We start from the raw sequence: 25,142 nt of genomic DNA on the forward strand, positions 1-25,142 counted from the left end.
CATGACCTGTGTCACACACGTGCACATGGGAGGCAGCTAAAGGGCTTGTGTAAGGGCAATTCTGAGTCAAACTGGGAGGTGGCAGAGCGCGCCGATTCTTTTCTTCTTGGCCTGCAGACCATCCATGGGAGATTTCAATTGGCCCTGGTGACGTCACTTCTGGGTCCGAGCCTATGGAAGAAGACCTTGTCGGCTTCCGGCCTCTTTGATGTCACGTCCGGGCTCGAGTCTATGGCTGAAGACCCTTATGAGCCCGACCTCTCCGACTTCACTTCCTGTCTTCCCCTTTAAAAGTTTCCACCTTTTCCTTATTCTGTCAGTTCTGTTTTGGACTCGGCTTTGTGCACATCAGTGCTGTAAACATTTTTGCAACTTTGCAGCCAGGATACCAAATATACGGGTGGCTGTCCCAAACCTTGATATGGCTCTGTGTGGAGTTTCTGACACCTGCTAAATTCAAAGTTACTCTTAAAAGCTTTCTGTGCTATTCAAAGAGTGTTTATGCCCTAACAGTTCCTTTACCTGCTACTCATCAATGTACAATATATGTAATCATTTTTCCAGTTAGGATAAAAATCTGTAAATAACGTAGTAATCCAGGGACACCTTCCAATCAACTTCCAATTTAGAAAAACAAAAACTCCTTGCTACATTGATTGCAAATAAACTAAACATCTAGGGGAAGAACATTAGGACAAAGTCAGGTCACAATATACTACACGCCTTTGAACAACTAGCTGGTCAGCCAGCCTTTACAGGGTATTTTCAGCTATTACCAAATTAAGACAAGAACACTAATAACACAATTTAAGCAAGACAATGATGACAAGTCCATTTCTGGTCTGGAAGAATAACTTCACCAGTGGAAAACACGGAAAAAGGTGAAGAATGGGAAAGACCTGATAACAGACAAACACAACACTTTCTACAAGCCCTGCAGGTAAGCCTTTGTCTCCTACATTTATATTACTTAGCAGGAAAATTTTAATTTGGTTTGCATCTACCAATTATGTTATTACTCTGGAATACTGGCTGAGCCATTTATAGCTTTCTATGTCCAAAAAAAGGAATTTTATAATTGCCTCCTAACTGAATTGAAAGAATTTACTATAAAGAACAGTAAACATTAAAAAAAGTAATTATCAAACCAATATTTGGCATGACCACCTTTTGCCTTTAAATCTGCATCTTTTAGGTATTGCTGTACAATTTTATAAGACAATCAGCTAACAGTTAGCTCCAAGCATCTTTGAGAACTTGGCCAGATTCTTCTGTAGACTTTGGTTGTCCTGCCTGATTCAGTTTCTTCAAGCTAGTCCAACACAGCCTAAATGGAGATAAGATCAGAGATATGTGTAGGCCATACCATCCGCTACAGTCCTCCTTGTTCTTTTTGCTAAAAACAGTTTCACATGATCTTGGATCTTTGTTTTGGGTCAATGTCCTTCTGCAGAATTAAGTTAAAACCAATTAGATGCCTCCCTGATGATACTCTGTGATGGACGATCTTCTGCTTCTCAGAACAGACGACTCAATTCATTGTGACAAGATCACTACATTTATAACACTGCAGTCCTAAACTTATACGGAAGCCCTGCAATGCAACTATGCAGTGCTTTCTAAACCTTCAATGTACAAGCTGCCTCTGTTTGAGTCAAAAATTTCAAACTTGAACTCACTAGTCAGGAGCAAATGCAGCCATTGTTCAGCACCTTACTCCTTGTGTTTTTATGTGGGTGAATTTTTGACAGCAACTGTTTCACAAATACCATTTCTGACACTAGATATAGTATCTAGATTGTAGAAAGAAGTACTTGAGTTCCAATGGTGTGAGTTTCAGAGTTGTACTTCTTCCAGTTTCAAAGGGGACATAAGTTTGGTGCATTTGTCTTCTGCTGCACTCAGTTTACACGGTTGACCACTGCATTTCTGCATTCCCCAAACTTCCTTGTGTTAAAAAAATACTTTAGTTGCCTCACAATTTTATGCAATCGTTTTGTTCACCCCACTTAATTAAAGCTGAAAGTGTGCACTTCAACTGCATCTGAGTTGTTTCATTTAAAATTCATTGTGGTAATGTACAGAACCAAAATTAGAAAAAAGTTGTCTCTGTCCAAATATTTATGGACTTAACTGTATGTTATTGTTGTTTTACTTGGTTTCTGTGTGATTGACAGCATAAGTAAAATTTGTTAAAATGATATTGATAAATGTCACATTGTTAGTTGTTACTTCAGGCGTTTTGGCATGCGCACTAAATGTTCTGTTACCAATACATTCCTCAACAGGAGAACATCAACAAAGAAACATGGAAAACAAGATTTAGTACAAAAATTAATAAGAGTAATAATTATAATTAATAATTCATTACATGATACTCAGGACTCTGTGCCAAAGACATTTTAAAGACAAATTGTTAGAATAAGTATACTAATTCACTTTCACGCCACACGTGGTGCCTCTCTTCCAAGGAAAAAAATATATATACTGTATATATATTTCCCAGGGAAATGTCACCACTGTCATAAGAGTGATTAAATCCCTTGCCTGTCATGACCATCCCTTAAAATTGGGGGAGGATCTCATTTGCACCGCAGGTATCATTATCCTATAAAACTTTTTCCTGTATATTACATGCACAGTTGATCATGGAAGATTAAAACTTATCAAACTGTGAACATTGTGCAGTTAAAATACTGCAGTCTTTAATAAGCCTATGGTGCCCTCCAGCCACCATAAAAAAAAATCTCACACTGTTCCAGTGTGGTACTGAGGTGTCACTAGCTGCACTCATGTCCCAATCCAGGGGCCTCATGTATAAACGGTGCGTATGCACAGAAATGTTGCGTACGAACATTTCCACGCTCAAATCGCGATGTTGAAACCCTAAACTTGGCGTAAAGCCATGCAATTTTCCTCGGTACCTCATACCCTGGTGTACGCAATTTCTCCGCTCGGTTTTGCAGACTGGCGGCACCCAGCGTCAAAGCAGTGCTACTGTTCCTGTGTGGTTATCCTTTCTTTCTTAGATCCACATTCCTGACGCGGCTTTATAAATACACTGAAACTAACTGCATATTGTTTATTAGTGTAATGCATCTGATTGTAATTAACCTGCAGCAATACAATGGTCCAGGGAATAGCCATAGTATTCCAAATACCATAACTGCTTTAGCATTGTTACTCTCTCACTGAATCTTCTTATTCTTTCAGCTGCTCCCGATAAGGGCTGCCACAGCAGATCATCTTTTTCCATATTACTCTCACTGCACCACTCAGAGTATTTATATATCACTGTATCTAAGTGGGGAATCACAGCAGCAGCTGATTGGAAAGAGAATTATCGGTATACAGCATGAAGCAGACGCTGCCTCAGCCATGGCAAAACACTTCAAAGCCTTTCCTGCTGTACGGACCTCGCGGTTCAGAAAAAGTTTCATCCCAAGAACTATAAACGCACTCAATCAGTCCATCAAGTGCTCCTTGTAGAACTGTTTGTACTTATAAGTACAATTACCTCACTGTAAACTTGCACTACAGTTATAATATTGCACAACCTGCGCCACTTTATAAAGCACGTATTTACATATGATGACAATATCATTTTTAAGATGAAATGCAGCAAAATATGTTGATTATATTATACAGATAAAACTTTAACTTCATTTAAATAATCAATATTAAACATGTGAGGACACGGTGCCGTAGCGCTAGCTAGTTCAGGGATTGTTCCTGCTTTGCGTTGTATTCTTGCTGGTGCTGACACGACACGGGAAGGATAGATGGACAGAATAATTAAACACATACTACGAAGATATTTCAATGTTCCTTAAAAGTTTTGAAGAATCGGCGTTCTAAGCTTACAGATGGCTTCACGTCTATTACAGAGCCGATTGTGTGGTGATTGGGTATTTGGAGAAAGAAAAGTAAGGACATGAATTGCAGGTTAGTACGTTTGAAAGAGACAGTACTTCTGTAATAAATTATTTCATCGAAGGTCTCGCATGGCGCAGAAAGCTTCTTGCGTGAGACATGAACAAGCACTGCGCCACCGTGTTCCCATGTTTAATAACATGCTTTCATTCCTATCATCATGAACAAGATATCACGTATACATCTCAGTATTTTAATTATTCAGAGAGCTGTAATATCACAAATGTAATGGATTATGTGTCCTGTCGGAGAAAGAGAAAGCCCGTTTAAGAAGCAGGTAGTGATTCACACACAGAGCACAAAGAAGATCAAATACAGAACAAAGCATTTAACGTGCTACTTTAGTTACGATGGGATTTGAGAAACTAGTAAATTAAATGATTTTAAGATGAACTTTACGATGTTCTACTTTAATGGCAAAATAAACTACGTGATTAAACTGGAAATTTCGAGATTAAAGTTGACATTTCATGCTTTTTCCCCCCCACTGTGTGCCTATTTTTTTTGTCTGTACCCTAATAAGCTTTCATATGACACTCAGACGGTGGGCTACAACACGGCGACTTTGATATGTGACTTCTTTTTTTTATTTCGGGCACTGTGCGACTTTGTGAACTTGAGTTTTCGGATTTCTCCGACACTCTGTCACTTGATCAACTTCCTTTTGTTGTTTATATCACTGTTTAAACCAACAATAGTACATTGTTCCTTTGACTCCACTTGGTATTCGCTGAAATTCTTATATTTTCTCCCGTGCTTTTCCCATTGTCTTTTCACAAAAGGCTAAGCTTAAGGACTATTTATATTGATTTGCATATTCAAAGAGGCGTAATTCTGGGAAGAGTTGGGGTGGGACAGAAGGCGCGTGCACATGCGTTACTTTTCACGCTGATCAGGATTTATGTAGCGGAAGATCGTGAAAGTTTGTGTACATACTGATTCCTGCATCTGGATTTTTCTGTGCGTACGCACATTCCCGCTTTTGTGCTTACGCCATGTTATAGTGTGAGTTCTATGCACGGCGTTATACATGAGGGGCCAGGTGACTCGTTGTGTGGTGGGTGTGGCAATGCGCTATCGGCGCATGCTTCCAACCTCTCCATCTCATCCACTTTAGGGGACACTCATTTTCCACAGCTGAGCCTTTGTTGCTGAAATGCACTTCTGTTTATAAAATGAACACTGGACAGCTAAAATTGACCTAAACCTATTTAAAAGAATCTAGGAAGTATTTTGTCACTTTTTTCTCACTGTGCCCTTTTGTTCTATCCACTGGAAGGCACACATATTGCCCCAGCTGGAGCAAATCAGTAGAAATGCATGTCCCGTCTGCGGCTTACAAAATGTACACTGGACAGCTAATATTTTTCAAAATGTGGTTTAAAAGGCTGTAGAAGGCTATGTCTACCATGGCCTTCTGTCTCATCCACTTTCCACTTGGGGGGTACTCATTTCCATGGCCGTAGAAATAAGTGCCCCTTGCGTTCTTTAAATCTGTTTTGAGCTATAGCGGCTACTGACAGTTGTGTTCTAACAATCAAGAGGATATCAGACAGACCATTAAGGAATGGAAAGTTGTAGTAGTTTCTGCAATACACTGGGCTAGAATCATGTGCTCAACATAAAAATGTGGTGCCCCAGGATAACACACAGATTTCAGACAGACTGAAAACTAAAAAGCAGGAAAAGTCAGTTAAAAGTGCAAATACAGGCATTACCTTTCAGAATAAAACTACAGAATAGAATAACTCAAAGGTGCAAGTCTCACCAACTTTAGAGATACCTTCACTGTTTTCTCAGCATGAAATTGAAGGTTTACAGTCATGGAACTGGATAGACAGTTTGAAAATATGAGGGATAATTACAACAAGGAAGCTCACATGGGTCTGAGATCATTTGTTGCTTCTTAATCTTCTATCACGATTCATGACCAGATGATTTAACCACATTTGGGGAAAATCAGATTGACACTTGTAAGAATAGCGCTATATAGCGCCCAACCCGACACAGATTGGACAGAAGAGGCACATGTAAAATTAAATAAACTTATTTTTCTTCAGCTGGAGGGCACGTCTTCCCTATGAAGCCCCCAGCCACAACACAGTCCCACAAGCACTTAGTATAAACAGCACACTCTCTTCTTCATCCTCCACCACTCCTCACCAAGCTTTGTTCTCCCACCCGACTCTGGCCACTGAGTGGTGGTTGCTGGCTCCTTTTATGGTTCACCCGGAAGTGCTCCATGTGCTTGATCCCTGACTTCCAGCTGCACTTCCGGGTGTGATGAACATGTTGCCCATACGGGCTCAAGAGTCCCAAACACGGCGCCCCCTGGCAGTGCCTGCGGGACCCAACAGGGCTGCACCCAACTCCAATTCCCAGGATGCCCTGCGGGAACCCGAGGCACTGCTCCACCCCAGGGAGGCGGCCATCTAGCATCCAGGGGGAGGTATTGCAGTGAACATGGCTGCTTCCCCTGAATATATTCTGCAGGGGTGTCCCAGCTGGGTAAGGACGCCAACCGCCTGTGTCACACACTTTAATTAAATGGTATCAAGAAGTCTTGCTGAAGAACGCAAGTGATGTCAAGGCTGTGCAAACAGAATGGAAATTACTAATAAATCTGATTAAAGGCCAATTCCGAGACAAGTCTTATAACAGTTTATGGGAAGTCTTACTGACAAACCAAATTTATTGCACAGATTTCCACAATATTCTACATCTTGTCGAGATCATGCTTGTTCTGCTTATTTCAATAGCTCAGTTTCAATGTGGCTGTTCAGTACAATCAAAAGTGTGAAAACCACTTGATGTCTTAACCTTGGAAGATTTAGTCAGCACAGAAGGCCAATCACTTGAGCAGTTTGATCCTGAGCCCTGTGTGAAATGCTGGCTCACTTCAATCAAAAAGAAAGAAGACCACATTATACTGGATATCCCTCTGACACTGACATTCTGATGGTCAGTGACACAGACTTAAAGTCTCAGTAAATACACTGTTCTTAATGACTACATAGTTTCAAGGTTATAATGACAATCAGTTATCCAAATCTTCAAGACAGACATATAAGCACAAGGGATGGATACACTGCACAGGAGAAGGAAAAGAATTAGGCATACACATACATGGAGGTTAGAAAATTAAGAAATTGAAAGATTAACATTTTACACCTTTGATTATTTAGCACCTAAATCAAAGATACTGGCTCTTAATTTTCTTCTTTTAGGAGTGACTGGATCCTTGAGGTAAATTTTGTCTGGAGCTCTGTATTTATTACATTTGTTTAATCATGCACTGGCCTACATACCTGAAAATTAAATCATGTTTAGTCTGAAAAATGGACTATTACTTAAAAGGTTGTTTTCTTTAACCTAATACAGAAATCTCTCTATAATATGTAATATTTTGTAAAACTAATGTTTGCAAATCTGAAATTTGCTCTTTTCTACGGACACACTAATGCAGAAGACAACAGGCATTTAAAACCATAACTAATATTATAAAATTTGTGTGCCTAATAGGATTGTTCAGTATCTGCTACTGGAAAAGTATCGAAAAACTCAAATTTTAATATGGTATGATACTTATGGAAAAACAACCATTTCATAGACTTCACAAAATTAAAGTACAGACTTTGACACAATCGAAACTCCCTAATCCCCATTGTTTTGATGCGATCAGAGACTTCAATAGCAAAATGCCCCCACTGCTTTCAACGCAAATGGGACTGTACAATATAGTATGTAATGCAGCGCACTGGAGCAGTGCACACTAGGAGACAAGCCATTCTTGAGTTATCCATTATTTGCTTTGGAACCTTTCTCGTATTGGTACCATGCTCCAAAAGCTGGTATTGATTTTGAAGTCAAAATTTTTGTACCGTTCCAACACAAGTGCCTAAGACTTTTGCACAGTACTATATATTTTTAAGAGAACTAAAGGTCAAGACCATCACTTAGGAGTTGCCAGCTCTATATTATAAACTATGAACAATTCTGAAGGCCATTCACCTTCAAACTTCCCAATCTTATTTGCCTAATTTCTCCAAAATAACTTCAACTCAGCCTCTGAAGGTCCCCTAGTACTACAGTCAGCCATATTATTTGGTAATTTATTTCATGCGTCTATGGTTCTTGTGTGAAGGAAAACCTTATAATGATGGTGAGAAATTTATCTTTAATAAATGTCCCTGTATTCTTTTTAATGAACTTATTTTAAAATACCAGCTAAGACCCACTGTATTAATTTCCTGTACCAGGGCCACCCTGTAACCTCCATAAACTTGAAAAACTTTGTCATCTTCAGTCTATCCTCATAGCTCATACTTTGTAGTCCTGGAAAAGGCTTAGATGTTGTTCTCTAGAATTTCTCTAATGCTGCTACATCTTTTGCATGACGTTTTAACAAAGGTTCCTGTCCTCCATCAATCACAGTGCAAACCCGGTAAAACGACTGTAATACACCTTCAACCTTAAAACACAGACTTCATCACATCACTGTGTATGACGAAACAGCGAGCACGCGATTGCTCATACATATTTACTGACAGACAGGCCAGCATTTTGCATTGAGTACGTGTGAAATCAAAAGAGAATTGGTATGCAAAGATGTGCGAACACAAGGAGATCAGTGAAATTCACACCTTAGTCTGCTGCGCCAAATCAGAAGGGACAACTGAATTCCACAGGGCACAGATATATTCATAACAGGGAACATATATGATGGGCATATGAATTTCAGATGTTTTGCATGCCTACCTTTTGCTTTGATGACTGGCTGCATCATATTCAGCCCTTCAGTCATTATTCTGGCACAAGCATTACCAGCCTCTCGTTGAAATTCATGACCGTCCCTCAGCAACACCATGTACTGCTTCCTGTGCACGTCTCTTAGTCTGACATCTGTTGCATCTGTTAAAATATAATTAGATTAAAGTTTCAAAGATTTCATTTGTAACTGGCGAACTAAGTAGAAATGATAATCGCCAAAGCCTATTTTTGGTTGCATTTGAGACCATTTTAGTTGCAGTTTGGAGCACTGGCGTGACCATGGGCTTGGCCACTCGAAGGTTGCTTCTGGGCTGCCAATTGAATAGGCCTGCCCTTGATCCTGAAGCAAATTAAACCAATTATGAAAATAAAGGAACACATGGTAATGCGAAGCATCTGCAGAAATCAAATGTCTTATTGTATGTATCACCACTAATTTCCTTAATGGAATCATTATTGAAAGTGAATGTATAATGAAAAAGAATACAGTGTTGTACTATAAAATGACAAATAACTGACATTTGTTCTATCAATGCCACCCAGTGTGCTTGACCTAGATAGCAATAATAGATAGTTTTAACTTGTGATAGAATAAGTTCAAAGAAAACCTCAGGGAATTTCAATAAAGGATGGCTAAGACATTATGCTGTAACAACAGAACAAAAAAGAAGTTTACTGTACTCTACTACAAATCAAAGCAACATTTTAAAAGAAAACGAGCTTCAGCCATTAAATAATACAGGCAAGCAGGGTGGTTTAGTGCCCAAGGAACTGTAAATTAATCACACCTTTGACCATCTGTGTGACCCGGAGAGAGTTACTTGACCTGCCTGAGCTCTAACTGCAATTGTACTCATTTTGTGTACTTGTAAAGTGCATTGTGATTTGCTATCAAAATACACTATATAAAGCAAATGTCTTTTGGCATGACAAATTAAAATACATTTTAAAAAATGCCACACGATCAACTCTTTTCACACATTAACATTATGAAGCACTTTTAATCTCAAAACAACATGGAAACATATATATCAACAAAATCATGTTGTGGAAAGCCTTACTTAAAGATGAAACACATTTTAATCTGTGTATTATGAATGCAAACAAAAAAGCAAAAAACAAAAACCACACATACAATATACATTATATCATTAAGCTAGTTTCAAAACCTCATTTTTTTGCCTTAGTATGTGATGAGCTATAATCTAATTAAAAAGATAAATAATAAGTAAATAAATAGACAGATAGGTAAATACTCTACATATATTTGGGTGCCAAACCAAAAAAAAACAACTTTTTTTTTAGGACCTCAACTACAAAAACCTCCCTACTCTTTGGTTTCCAAATACTGCAGCAGCTGCAGCATTTACCATTGAACAGACATTGAAGCCATACATTATGTAGCATATAGCACATCTTGTATATAATTAATCTGTCCAACTATTTCTTTTCTTCTGTCCATTTATCACTTTAAGTGTTAAGTAGCAAAGAATTTAACAAACAAACCAGTCATAGATCCCCATCCCATACTATGTCATTGCAGGGTACATTAAACAGTCACTCATTTGCTTCATGGGAATTCAAAAGTTGACAGTCTGAACTAGCATTATGCCTTTGAATTGCAGGAGACAAACTAGAATCTCTGAAGGAAAGAGAAATGAAATTCAATCTGGCAAAAATATCAGACAAAAGGATATATTGAAACACGTAAAAGAAACAGAGTGATATGTAACAAGCATGCAATCCATTTCAGTTCCTGTTGAGCAGCTATTTACCATTACACAGTCTGTTAAAAGTGATCTTTTATATCACATTGTTTTTATTCTGCATAGTAGGACTCTATTGATTAACAAAATAAAATTTATAGAGCAAAGGACAGGCAAGTTTAAATGCCTCTTTAGATGGTTGAAAATATGTTGTCAAAATTTTAGTTTAAGTTGTTTGCAAACATTGTTCAATAAAAAGGTTCTATATTTTGACTCCATCTGTCATGGAATGTGATTCCTTCTCTTCATTAGTGCCACCCCCTTGAAAACTATCACTATATGGAGCCATGCAAACCTGTATTAATACTTGTGTGCACATTAAAATTTTTTTTGTACCCAATTCTCATGACAGTGGAATAGGTTATTCTTAGCCAGTAATTGCATTGGAAAATGTGGTTAACATCCACTCATGCATGGGGAAAAAAATACCGGCCAATACCGTGAAACCAGTATAATTTTGAAAAATACCGTGATATAGAATTTTGGTCATACTGACCAGCACTAGTGATGGGTTTGTTCAAATGTTCCTTTTTTTATCCCCCTGTGCTTAAAACTCATTAAAAAAATACAGCGATCGGGTTGTAAGGCTATAGCGCGAACTGCTGCAATGTTAGTTTTCTCTGTTATTCAAGGTTTTCTCAGTGTTATTCAATGTTTTTACATTTAGTTTACTATTACGATGTGCATTCTATGGTGTAATTAACTATATTTGTGCTTAAAAATCTTTAAAAAAATATATTTACATACAGTTCGTACCGTCTGGAACGGATTAATTGTATTTACATACAATCCTATGGGGGAAATTGCTTCAGTTCATGACCAAATCGATTTACGACCAGAGTTTTGGAACTAATTATGGTCGTGAACCGAGGTTCCACTGTACTCAGTTACATAGTTCTTCTGATACATCTGATTGACAGCGCTATAAATGAGGCCCATTGTCTTACAAAATTTCCTGAGCAAGCCAGGTAACACAGCCAGTCAAAAAATATGTTTTCATTACTAAATTATGATGAGTAGCAGTGTGATTCAGTGCTTAATGTTGCTTTATGACTTCAAAGATATGTGTAAGTATTCTCCAGGAACTCTAAATTCCTACCATATCACAAGCAGGTACGTTTTAGGTTAACTGTTATTTTTAAATTGGCCTAGTACAATCAAGTAAGCAGGAATATGCTATATAATGTACTGTATTAGTGTCCTGTCAATGTTTAGGTCCAATGTTTAAAACAGTACTAGGGGGATTTGCTCTGGCTCCATATAACCTTTTAGTGAAAATTTTCTGTAAGTTAAAAAAAATGAATAAATCGATGGAGTGAGAGCCCAGTAGTAAACAAGTTTATTTATGTATTTGTGTATTTCTGTGCTTTTATAGTTGCAGAGCAATGTGGAAAATGAAACAGTAAAGAAAGTAATTTGGTCACAATTGTAAATATGATCAAATTGTGTGCCAACAAAAACACTCAGTCTTTAGTACTTCTGTAAAGGTTAACTTATTTTTAGTGAATTGTGTAGGAAGGATGTTGTGATTTGGTATTTAACTGCAAATAAAAAGGGCAGTGGATGACCATTCTTTTAATACAATAGTCTACCAACAATACATTGCTTTCTGCAACACTAACCTCAATGGACATAACATTTTCTTAGCAGCAAAGATTTTTCTTCAGAGTTTGAATCAATTTCGAGCTAGAGGCCATGTGCAGACCTCACAAGACAAAACCATTACACTTTCAGTTTCATTTATAGACCTTTGCAACTACTAATGCCAGGTTTGTTGTTCTTTGCAAATCACATTTTTACTACCTTAAAAACAACTTCCTTAACAGTGTGAGTTGGGAAAGTATATATAAGAAATATATTTTCTTGACAATGGCAGATGAAACCACAAATCTGTCATACATGTTTGTGAATTAACAACACCTTATCTAATAAACTGCTTTACCTATAAACCCTTAACTTCTTAAGATATTAATTTTTTATTTGTTGAAGACTAGATGTACTTAAAAAAACATGAAAACATTATTATTATGTTAATAACACATTCTGTTGTAAATTTAAAATGGTGTATTTCATCAGAACATAATATTTCAACAAATACCTTTCTGTTCCATACAAGCTGCAATACAGTTTCAGAGAGGTAGTTTAAATGGAATGAAGTGGTTAGCTGAGTTTCATGACTTACTGTCTGGGTTACATTTCTGCCATGACAGACTCAAGTTCCTGAACATAACACAATGTATAATGATGAAACAGGTCTTTTCCCAAATTGAGTGAAGCAGTTTACTAAATGAACCAGTGAATTTGATTTTTAAAAAGGAGAATGATGTCAGCTTTTGTTTTCACATATTTTCTTCTTGCACAATGAATTTACTGTTGCACTGAATTTGAGTATTTTTTTTCATTATTTGGGGTGACTTCCAATTAGTACACAAAAATGTAGTAGGACACATACACAATGTAAGATATCAATGAAAATCACATCAGGGTCCTCAATCTTGGTCCTGGAGGGCTGCAGGTTTTCCTTCTAACTAGTTTCCTAATTAGAAGACAGTGCTTGCTAATACCAAACCTTAGTATTTAATTACTTGACTTGTTGATGTTTTCATTCATCCAAGATAAATTTTAATTGCACTGTAGAGTTTCCTACTCTGAGAACTTTATCCAAGTATTTTGTGGACCAGAACAGATTTAAACTTAACAGTCTTTCAAAATCCTCTCTCATTTATCTCTAAATGTGTTTTTTTTTTAATACAGAGACTTTATGGTGCATATGCACAGGTTTAAATGGAAGCACATTAGCTAGAGAGCCGCTGGTTTATTGGTTATCAGCATTTCATTATTAATTAATGTCTGGTTAAGAAAACAGGCAACAATTAAAACTTAAAGCAGCTACTAAAAACTAAAATAAGCAGTTAGGCGTTCTGAGATGTAATAGGAAAGATAACTAAAATCAAGCCCAAAAATGTATTGTTTTAGTAGCAAATAAATGGGTTCTAATTAAGAAATTGGTTGAAGTGAAAACCTGCAGCTACTGCGGACCTCCAGGACTGTAACGGAGGACCTCTATTCTACAATGTACCTAAAATTTGTCTTTGATGAATGGAAGCGCTAACAAGACTTACAGTTAAATACCAAGTTTCATCATCAGCAAGGTCTAAGATCTACCGTATTTTTCGCCCCATAAGACGCACCTGACCATAAGATGCACCTAGGTTTAGAGGAGGAAAACAAGAAAAAAAATATTCTGAACCAAATGGTGTACTAATATATTTAATAAAATATAGCAGAATAATATTTCAACCATGTAAAGTCAACAGCGGTATTAAGAACCATCATCACTGTCATTAACAAATGAGGAGAGACTTTAAGGTTCAAGCACTCTTCTAGTTTTCTGGAAATCCCAAGAACTCCTCATTGCTAGTGTCAGAATTTATGAAGCACGGTTGCTCATAATCACTGATATTACTTTCTTTGCTATCTTCATATACAGTATGATACTATCTTTAGTTGCATCTAAGGTATTGCTAATGGCAGCTTCCACCTTCCTGTGTTTGATCGACACGGGCATGCTCAAAAATACACGTGTAATGCCATGAAAAGTGTACACTGACACTTCAGTTCATAAGCAATGGTACGAAAATGCAGTCAGACTTCTTTTTTGGGCACATACACTGTCCAGATCTAAACACTAGCATGGAGAGTCACTCGCGTACTGAAGAATCTACAGCTGCAGGTGGAAGCTGCCGTCGCTGTACCTTGTATATAAAAGCCAGATCTAATGTTATTTACCTTGATTTATTTACTTATCTTCCCAGCGTAAAGTCACAAGTAGACTGTAGAGCTTCCCGTGTACATATACAAAGTACAGCAACGGCAAAAGTGCAACATGCATTCTTTCTCCAATGTAGAACCTCGTCATCATCTGAGTCAGGTCAGGTAATACACATCACGGTCTGTGACGCAATATTTGCTCCATAAGACGCACAAACATTTCCATCCACTTTTGGGGAAAAAAATACAGTAATTAAGAAACTGGCTGGAATGAAAACCTGTAGCCATTGCAGTCCTCCAGGACCTGATTAAGTGCCCTTGCATTATATTAATAATTGATATAATACCACTGAAATGTAATCAGTATTGTTTCTATTCCTTTGTACAATAGGCATTAACAATGAGTAATATTTTTATTAAACAAATTAGAACTAATATATGAAAGTGTGGCAGATTTTCATTTGAGTAAAGTAACTTACTTTAAACTGTACTTTCCTGAAAGCTTTAGTAAATTCTTATTATGTTTCTACTGCTATGCTCATTTCAGCTTGCTCCATAATCCTTTTCAGAAAAGGTGTAATTAATTGCCTCTGCCTCTCTTATAAAAGAACAAGTGAATGAACAAAAAGAAACAAATGATATCAACATCGTAAAGTTACAATATATTCTTAATAAAGACAAAAATCACATTTATATGTACAGTATAATCATTATACCAGCATGAAACTAATCACAACAGCAAGTATGCAAGTACACATTACAAATTAAGTCTTGTGTATAGCAGAGGAAAACACAAGAGCACAAAAGCAATGCTGAATGAAATATGTAGTAGTTCAAATCCAAATGGGGTTTGCACAAGAAACTAAGACGACAGTTTAAAAAAGGCCAACAACTTGCTTTAACTGATATCCATTCCAGCACTGCCTCCTGCAATTAAGTGGTTTAGAAAATAAATAGAGAAAGTGAGGATGCATATAATGCCTCTCTTTAAATACTGTAATCTTCGATCCTTGGCTTGAGTCATGTAGGTACTATACTTTGTTACTATATACAGTATGCAAAAATGACAGTGCACACTGGGCAGGGGACAGGTGTTCAGATTGATATGAAACATAAATGTATGGCATATATCATTGATTGATCTATGGTTCATTCATTGTAATAGGAATTATTTATTAAATCAATAAAATTAAAAAGGAAACAAGAATGACTGCAAATGCTTTTCAGTGCCGTGTGCCATTGGGGAAAAAAAGTTAATTCACATAAATGAGAATATTGCATGCTATCTTTCATGTTGTGTAATGTTGAAATGCAAAGTGTCAACAAACCAATGCTCATGGTCAAATTGAATTTTGATGCTAGATGCATAAAAAGGCTTCAATAGGTTCTCAATTTTAAAATGTTTTCCCTAACTCAATGTCCAAACCTCAAACTGTGCATGTTAAATTACCACTCGTGATATTTTTGTTGGAAATAGTGCAAAACAAACAAATAACTTTTATTGTATTTAGTGTCATTATATAGTGAACCACCATCTCCAAGCATGGGTTCAAAATTGTATTCCAAATGTTTGGTCTTCATTTTTAACAACTGGATCATGTGCTGCGCTGGAGTAAACAGGGAGAAACACTAAAGGCTATCTCAATCAGCCACTAATAATGATGTCTGAAAAGACCTCTTAGCTATTTAGAAGTAGTAAGTGGATATAACTAAATGACCCAGACCACCATGCCAGTCACAATGCCTTCAATATGTTACACACTGCATGTAGTGAAATGTCTGGCACCTAAAAAAATCATTACAATAAACAGAGGCGTAGCTAGGTAGGTTTTCAGCGCCCGAGGACAACTGAAGATTTCACGCCCCCTCCTGTTTGCCAAAATGCAATGGGGAACATTAATTCGCCGCCACCTGGATGCTGCGCCCGGGGACAGATGTCCCCCCTTGCCCCCACTTAGCTATGCCACTGACAATGAAATGTAACTCTTTTGCAAGAACATAGTCATATCTTCAAACAAAACAATACAGCCAGGTGCCTTTGATATTATGACACCATGGCTGTCTGAAAAGCATTTAAAGATTTTGGTCCAAAACGATGTTAATTTGGTACACGCGCAAAACATATGACCCAATGAGGCTAGAACTTGATTTCAACGCTCATAGGTTGGATCTTGCCCTGGAAACATTTTGGACAATTTTAAACGAGACAGAGGTGCTTGATAAATGATTTTAAGTTGAATAATTGTATGCTTATGAATGTTACTTTGCTCAGATGTAATAGTATGGCACACAAACCCAGGGATTGATCCTGCCTTGCATACAATAGGCTCAAACCCCTGCCACTCTGCACTGAATTAGTCAGCTCAATAATAAACAAAATGAAACTGCACCTTTCTGTTTAATTAAAGTTTAATTTCAAATATTTTTAATCAGATTTCCCTGCACCTATATCAAGATTGACAGTAAGGAGTTTTATTCTAAATGATAGGTGATTATTGCTGATTAACAGGTTCCATAGGAGCGTAAAGTGACCACAGTCTATTCACTAGCATTTTATATTCTCTAAGTGCCAGTATATGCCATACAGCACACATTAAATACATTGGCTATTGACCAGGTCATTGTTTTATTAACTGGTGTATTGCTGTACTTGCCTCATTTAGTTTGTCTGCTGATTTATGGTAGTTTCAATAGGACAGGCACCAACAAACTTTTCTATAAACCTATATTATTAAATGTGAAACTGTATAAAAATGAACTGGCCACTATTTTTCCTTGATGAAACATAAGTGGCAGTTTATTAAATTCTGTGAAAGGTACCATACAACAATGCTTTTCAGCATATTCTGCTGAACACATGCAAGGATATAAACACTTGGGTCTTCATGATTGTATGTGTGGCCTTGTGTACAATTCTGTCGGGAGAAAGTTTATCTTCTTGTGAACTTGCAGCAAAGTAGGCAGGATTCAGCAAAAATATGAATGGAGAAATTAAAAATGGATCGAAGTATTATTTAAAGATATGCGATCATGCACATCAAACCTACAATAAGTAAAGAAGTAAAGTTGAGCACAATCTTCCTCAAATGGGAATACATTTGAAAAAAGCCCATTATTACAGTTTGGATAAAAGGGTAAGCACAGTAATAATATTAATTTTTTAGGTAGCATCAAACAAAATGTCCTCTGCAGAGGGCAGATTCGAATAAACAAATGCATCTAACTAAAAAATAGAAATGATTTAAGGATGCTGTCAAACCTGTCTTTTTAAGCAAACACTATTCTGAACAAGCTAAAATCCCAAGAATGAATTACATATACTACATAGTACTAGATGAACTGAATGTGGGTTTAGGGATCAAGGTATTGTTCCTGACTTACAATATGCACAATACTGCCAATGCTCTGAAATGGATTAGGTGCATTTAAAAATGGATGGATGAATTAATTAATCTGTAACTTTCATTTTATATATTAGTTCCCTCTAACATAGTTAAGCATCACACAAAAAAAACATATAAATATCTAAAATCTTATTTTATATTTATATATTTTTGGCCTTATGGCCACTGTGAATTATAGACCACCGATAGCTAACCCATTAAAAGATAGCTTATGGATAAGCTACATTGTTGGGGTAAAATTGGTTTCTGAACTGTCACATACAGGTTATTTATTACTATTATTATCATTATCATTATTATTAACTATTATTAGCATTGTAGAAACATTTTCAAAAAATATTTAACGTATTCCATTTCCGTCTAGTCATTAACTAATTTAAACGAAACAAACTAAGAAAAGAAACAGTGTATCTCCTCAAGTAGTGGATTTTTATTTTGATGGTATATGTGTAGAAAAACATTATAATGTCTTACATCTGTAATCAAATGTAGGATTTGATTTTAAAAAGGGTAAACCAATCAACAGGAAGTACTTTCATCCCATAGAAATTCAAATGACATTGGGTGCATAAACATTTATCAAAATCATTTTACAGTTAAATAAGTTGCCTATGACCATCACATATCTCCCTTCAAGATCTGATACTACATCTGATGCTACAAATGGGACTGTTCTATGTATGAGAATTCCCACACCTCTAGTTTTCTTTATAAAGCTAGAATGGAACATTTGGCCAGTCCAGTCTTTTTGCAGCCGGAACTGATCCTTGCTTAGTAAGTGGGTCTCCTGTAAAAATACTATTTTAGCGTTTAAGCCTGTTAGGTGAGACCATACTTTCTTTCTCTTTAATTCGTGACTCAGGCCTTTAACATTCCAGCTCACAAAATTAACTGTCCCATCATGGAGACATTGATTCTGTATTTATGATGTCATTTTATAGTCTTAACTGGTAGTGAGGCAGTTTTAATCTTAATTTCCAATTTCCCCACGAGTTATTGCCATACAGCCTATTGTTGCGTTGATAGTTATAATTATAAGGATTAAAAGGATAGATTAGATAGCCTGCTCTCTTTCTCTCCCCCCCATATCCCCCCCCCCATTTTGCCTCCCCATGTGAGGCTAGACCCAACTTCACAACGTCCCAGTCTGACATACCTAGAGACAGAGCACGTCCCCCCCCCCCCGCAGCGGCGATTCAGAAAAAAAAAGTAGAGATATCTATTGCAACTAAAGTCTAAATACCATCTGCCAAAAATATAATCATTAACAGACTTTAAGCTTAAAATATAATCTTTAGCAATTTTAAAATATTAAGATAATAAAATAATGAACCCTGGGAATGGTGTTAAAAAGTGGTCTAAGATAAGCATAGTAAATCCTAATGCAATAATAGAAATAACAATAAACCAAGGGTATGATGTTAAACAGTTTCCTTTAGAGTAGCAAAAGAAAGAAAAAAAAACAAGAAAAAAAAAACAAAAACAAAAAACCCCTACTTTAATTACTTCCACATACTCACGTCTATAACTGTAATTAAAACATAAACATAAAGTGTCCAAGTAGAGAAAAGGATGTATAATTATAATACCCGTATCTTTACAAGTGGATCAGACAGCAGGTGATAACTACTTGCCATGCCATGACAGGATACGGCTCATTATTGTCTTTCAAAATGGTGTCAGGAACAACTTCTTTAATTCCTTTTCAGCTTCCTCCTTGCTGGAAAATACGTAGTATTGGCCTTGAACTTCCACTTTCAGTTTGGCGGGATACAAGAGGCTGTATTTGATATCGGCTTTCCATAACAGCTGTTTAATGTTGAAGAAGGCTACACGTTTTGCAGCTGCTGAAAGTGAGAAGTCAGGGAAAATACGAATGAGATTATTTTCAAATATAATCTCTTGCTTGTGTCGGAGAACTGCCATCACATCAAGCTTACATCATAATCGCTCAAAGCGAACAATAAAAGACCTAGGTTTAAAGGTATTTGATCTGCGTATACGATAAGCTGCTGCTATCTCGGTATCTGATTTAAAGTCATCTCCAATTATTTTAGAGAGGAATTCTACTGCAAATTTCACTGGGTTTGTACTTTCTCGTTTCTCAGGTAGACCTTCGATTCTAATATTATTCCTTCTGCACCCATCTTCCAGGGCCGCAAGTCTGTCTCCAATTTTTTTGCATTCGGAATTCGCAGCTGTAGCTTTTTCATCAGCGTTAGATGCCATTTGTTCCTCTGTTTCAATTCGAGCCGTGAATGCCTGCTTACGTCATCCAGCTGATCGGCAAGTTTTTTCAGTTTGGATCTATTTTCTTCAATGTGTTCCTCTAATTTCCCCACTATACCTTTAAAAGGTCGCATCAAAACGATTAAATAAACGCATTTCCAGGTCTTTGTTATCCTGACGCAGCTCCTGTCGCAGTTTCTCGTTTGTCTTCTTAAGCTCACTTACGGCCGTAGCCGTGGCCAATGTTGTGATCATTTCCTTCAGTTCAGACAGATCATTTCAGCTTTCGTGCTCCATGGGTGGAATTGCAGCCCCTGTTACAGCCGATGCTTCGGGCTTGCAAGGAGTAGATGAGAGCACGTACTGCAAGGCCTTTTTTAGTTTCGAGTGATCTTCTGAAATCAGCGATCCATCGTGACCTGCATCACTTGCACCGTCGCTCCCATTTTCGCTCTCGACTGGAGACAATGCAGTGGAGTGGGGTCCTAGGAAGTATGCGCATTCGTCTGCCTGTTCTAGGTCAGTCTCCGAGAGGCCGTACCTCGTACTTGAGCTTGATGTCTGTCTAGGTTTTGATGTAGCTTTAAGTTTCCTTTCCGGTTCTTTCTGACCTCTCTTCTTGTTACTCATGTTTATATACTGTAGTGGAAGCTCCTCGGGTCGGGTAAATACAGGATACCTCAAAATAATAAGAAATACGTGAGAAAATAAAGCCGCTGCTAACGGAGCTCCGCTTCAGACGTCCATCTCCTGTAACGGACGAGACCAAATTCTTGTCGATGATAAGGAATTCATGCATAATCTATTTGTATCCATTCCCAATGTGAACACTCATAAAATTATAATGGCTGGGGTAATTTAATTGTGTTTTAAATCCATTCTTAGATAGGACTCCTGTCACAGGGGGGACTACATCTAACACTGCAAAGACAATTACACAGTTTGTAACTGACCACAACTTATCAGACCCCTGGAGGTTTCTAAACCCAAATTCAAGAACATATTTGTTCTACTCACCAGTGCATCATAGCTACTCAAGAATTGATTATTTCTTTATAGATAATAATTTCTTGCCTACGATTAAATCTTGCAAATACGACACAATTGTCATTTCCGACCATGCACCTCTGGTCTTGGAGCTAAAATCATTATGCCCCTCACACTCACTTCGCAGATGGCGTCTTAACCCACTTCTATTAGCAGACAAGAACTGTACAGAATTTATATCCAAACAAATCAGTTTCTTCCTAGAGACAAACACACCCTCAGAGGTTTCTGCAGGAACACTCTGGGAAACTCTAAAGGCCTTCTTAAGAGGACAGATTATTTCATATCTTTCCCACAGAAATAAATTAGAAACCAAGAAAGTGTCTGAGCTAAGAAGCGAAATTACTAGAATAGACGAAGAACAAGCCAGGCGTCCAAGTGAGGCTCTTCATAGGAAAAGGCAGGCTCTGCATACAGAACTCAACATCTTGACAAATAAAGAAACTGAACAACTTATTTATAAATCAAGACATCACTACTATGAACACGGAGAGAAAGCTAATAAGCTTTTAGCTCAACAAATCCACAAGTAAGAAGTTCGCAATGCAATTCCAGTAATCACCAACACGAATGGAGATGAAATCATTAACCATAAAAATATAATGCACACATTTAGAGACTACTATAAAACCTTATATTCTACTGAGTTTAAAGAAGACAACAAACAATCTAATGCATTTCTGGATACATTACAGATACCACAAATAGATACTTTTAGTGCTGTGGAACTGGATAAACCTCTGACGCTATTAGAATTACTAGATGCTATAAAGTCACTTCAAGGCGGGAAATCAGCAGGCCCTGATGGCTACCCTGTAGAATTTTATAAGAAATTCTCCACTCAGCTAGCTCCCCTCTTATTGGCAACATTTACAGAAGCTAGAGACAATCAAATTCTATCTCAAACCTTTCATCAAGCATTAATCACCGTCTTTCCTAAATAAAATAAGGACTTGTTACAATGTGCATCATACAGACCAATATCATTTCTGAATAATGATGTTAAGATACTCTCAAAAATTATAGCTAGAAGGATGGAGAAAGTGTTGCCTTCGGTAATATCACAGGATCAAACTGGATTTATTAAAGGCCGACACTCATCTTCCAATCTTCAACGCCTGTTTAATGTAATATATTCACGAGCAAAGTCAAACACCCCAGAGATGATGATATCATTGGATGCAGAAAAAACATTTGATATGATTGAATGGAACTACCTTTTCACTGCATTGGAGAAATTTGGGTTTGGCCCGAATATTTGTGCATGAATCAAACTACTGTATACCAATCCAGAAGCTTCAGTTTGTATTAACAACATTTGTTCAGACTACTTTAAACTAGAACGTGGCACCAGACAAGGATGCCCCTTGTCACCACTGCTGTTTGCAATCGCCATTGAACCACTGGCGGTCCACTGTCGAAATTCTTATCAGATAAAGGGGATTATCAGAGAAGGACTGGAACAGAAAATTTCTCTATATGCAGATGATATGGTTTTATATATATCAGACCCAGAAAACACTGTGCCTGCAGTTTTAGCAGCACTTACAGAATTTCAAAAGATCTCTGGTCTCAGAATTAAGTTGAATAAAAGTATACTCTTTCCAGTGAATTCACAAGCATACAATATCAGATTGGACACCCTACCTTTTACCACAGCAGATCAGTTTAAATACCTAAGGTAAATATCACAAGTAAACAAAGCTCTTTATCAACAAAATTTCACCGTCTGTATGGAAAAAATTAAGCAAGACTTGCATAGATGGTCAACCCTTCATCTCACTCTAGCTGGAAGAATTAACATTGTTAAGATAAATATCCTTCCTAAGCTTCTTTTTTATTTCAAAACATTCCAATATACATCAATAAATCATTTTTTAAGCAATTAGATTCAACCATAACCTCATTTATTTGGAACTCAAAAACATTGACGTATCTGAAGAGCGACCCTACAAAGACCTCAGGCAGAATGTAGCATGGCTCTACCTAATTTTCAGTTTTATTACTGGGCAGCAAACATACAAGCTATAAAAACCTGGAAACAAATAGATGAACATACACAGGCTTGGTCCGCAACAGAAGTAAAATCCTGCAGTACTTCTTTATATTCCCTGCTCTGCCCTCCAATAAATGCAAGTTATCGCAAATATACTAATAACCCAATTGTGCTTCATTCACTCAGAACATGGAACCAATTTAGAAAGCAATTTAAGACGGAAAATCTTTTATCTGTGGCACCACTGCAGGAGAACCACCTCTTTCAACCCTCGCAAACATATCTAGTTTTTAATATCTGGAAAAGATTTGGGATTAAATTGCTCAGAGATCTTTATATAGACAATATCTTTGCATCCTTTGAACAATTACATTCCAAATTTACCTTCCAGCTACACATTTCTTTCACTATCTTCAAATTAGAAACTTTGTTAAACAGAACCTGCCCGATTTTCCTCATCTCGTACTCTCCACCATGCTGGAAAAAATACTGCTCAACTTCGAGGACTTAGACACCATTTCTGCAATATATAAAATTTTATTAGAGTCCCTTCCTTTCAAAGATCCAAGAGGACAATGGGAAAAAGATCTCTTAATTAATATATCAGAAAAGGAGTGGAAGGTAGCAATGCAGAGAATTCACTCGAGCTCCATATGCGCAAAGCATAGAATTATTCAACTCAAAATTATATATCGAGCTCATCTGTCTCGCTTAAAACTTTCCAAAATATTCCCAGGGCGACATCCAACCTGAGAACGCTGCAACCAAGCTCCTGCCTCACTGGATCACATGTTTTGGGCCTGCATCAAATTAACATCATTTTAGACCAAAATTTTTAAGTGCCTTTCAGACAGCCTTGGTGTCACAATCCCTCCTAACCCATTAATAGCTGTGTTTGGTGTTTTTCCAGATGGATTTGAAGTGGAGAAGGACAAGCAAACTGTGATTGCATTCACTACACTTTTGGCACGCAGACTTATTTTGTTAAATTGGAAGAATCCTAACTCTCCTCTTATAAGTCAGTGGGAAACCGATGTTTTATATTATTTGAAATTGGAAAAAATCTAATTCTCAGTTAGAGGATCTGTACAGAACTTTTTCAAAACCTGGCAGGATCTAATCTAATAATTTAGAATAAGAAGAAATAATTATTTCTGCATTTCTTTTCCTTCTCCATTTATCTTTATTGCCCAAATAAACTCAACAATTTAGGTATGTTTACAAGCTTTAAGTATTACTCCTTTGGCCATGCTCTCCTTCTCAGGGGTGGGGTTTGATTTGTTTTCAATCCTATTTTTTGTAAAAATTGTATTTGTACGGAATGATTACAATAAAATTAATAAAAAAAAAAAAAGAAATTCAAATGACATTTTTAATAACTGCTTCTTAACATATATTTCTTGGAATTTTATTGCCCAATTCACAAACTGACAAAATATGCAAGGCCAAATAGTTATAGATTTAATAAAAAATACAATTTTCTGATTTCGGTATTGAATCAATTTGTTTAAAAAATAAGAGGCCAGAAAAATCATGTACCATTTCAATCGCTTTAATTGCCAAAATTTCATTGTTTATGTTAAGTTATGGCCTCAGTATAGTTCAGTCTGATTGTTTTACACCACTCTCCCTGGCACATAACTATAACACAATGAAGTCTGAGAAGAACTTAATGAAAAGAATAAGACTGTTTTTTTTTCTATTGAAAACACACTGGTTTGATTTATACCACACCTCTACTAGAAAAAACACAAATTATAACTTAAAAGGCTGGAAGTAATTGAGATGAAGATTATAATACATATTATTATATATATGATATATTATTAAAGTGGAAAAATCTCTCATGATATTAAATTTACATATTCAGTATATGACTTTGAAAACATTAATCTGGCCTCATTTTACTGTTTTCTCATTCAAAATAAGGATTCAATCTTTCATGATAAATCCCAGGATGTTTAAAGTTATGAATAAAGCCTGGTGGCTGTACCGTCAAATATCTGAATATTTTTTTCCTATCACTGAAGCAAAAACTTTACATAGAATTTGAGGAGTCTGCTGAATACAACAACATTGACACTGTACTTTTTATCGAATTTAAGCTTTTCAAGACACGTCTAGAGTACTTTTACCCTATGCTGTAATCTTTACTGTTGTAAATCTTATTGTAACTTAAATGTAAACCTGTCGCACCAATGGGCAAATATGACAACAGAGTGATTC

General features: G+C 36.8%; 1 protein-coding gene across 1 annotated transcript in view; it reads right to left on the reverse strand.

Moving 5' to 3' along the window:
* The window catches only part of mterf2 (mitochondrial transcription termination factor 2), a 39,305-nt gene that overhangs the window by 4,515 nt on the left and 9,648 nt on the right, over nucleotides 1-25,142 (reverse strand). The window contains exon 2 of the mRNA XM_028816002.2: nucleotides 8,692-8,844. The gene's annotated coding sequence lies outside the window, so the exon portion shown is untranslated. The remainder of the gene's footprint in view (nucleotides 1-8,691; nucleotides 8,845-25,142) is intronic.

The sequence above is a fragment of the Erpetoichthys calabaricus genome, chromosome 1 (genome assembly GCF_900747795.2).
Source record: "Erpetoichthys calabaricus chromosome 1, fErpCal1.3, whole genome shotgun sequence".
NCBI classification, from domain to species: Eukaryota; Metazoa; Chordata; class Cladistia; order Polypteriformes; family Polypteridae; genus Erpetoichthys; species Erpetoichthys calabaricus.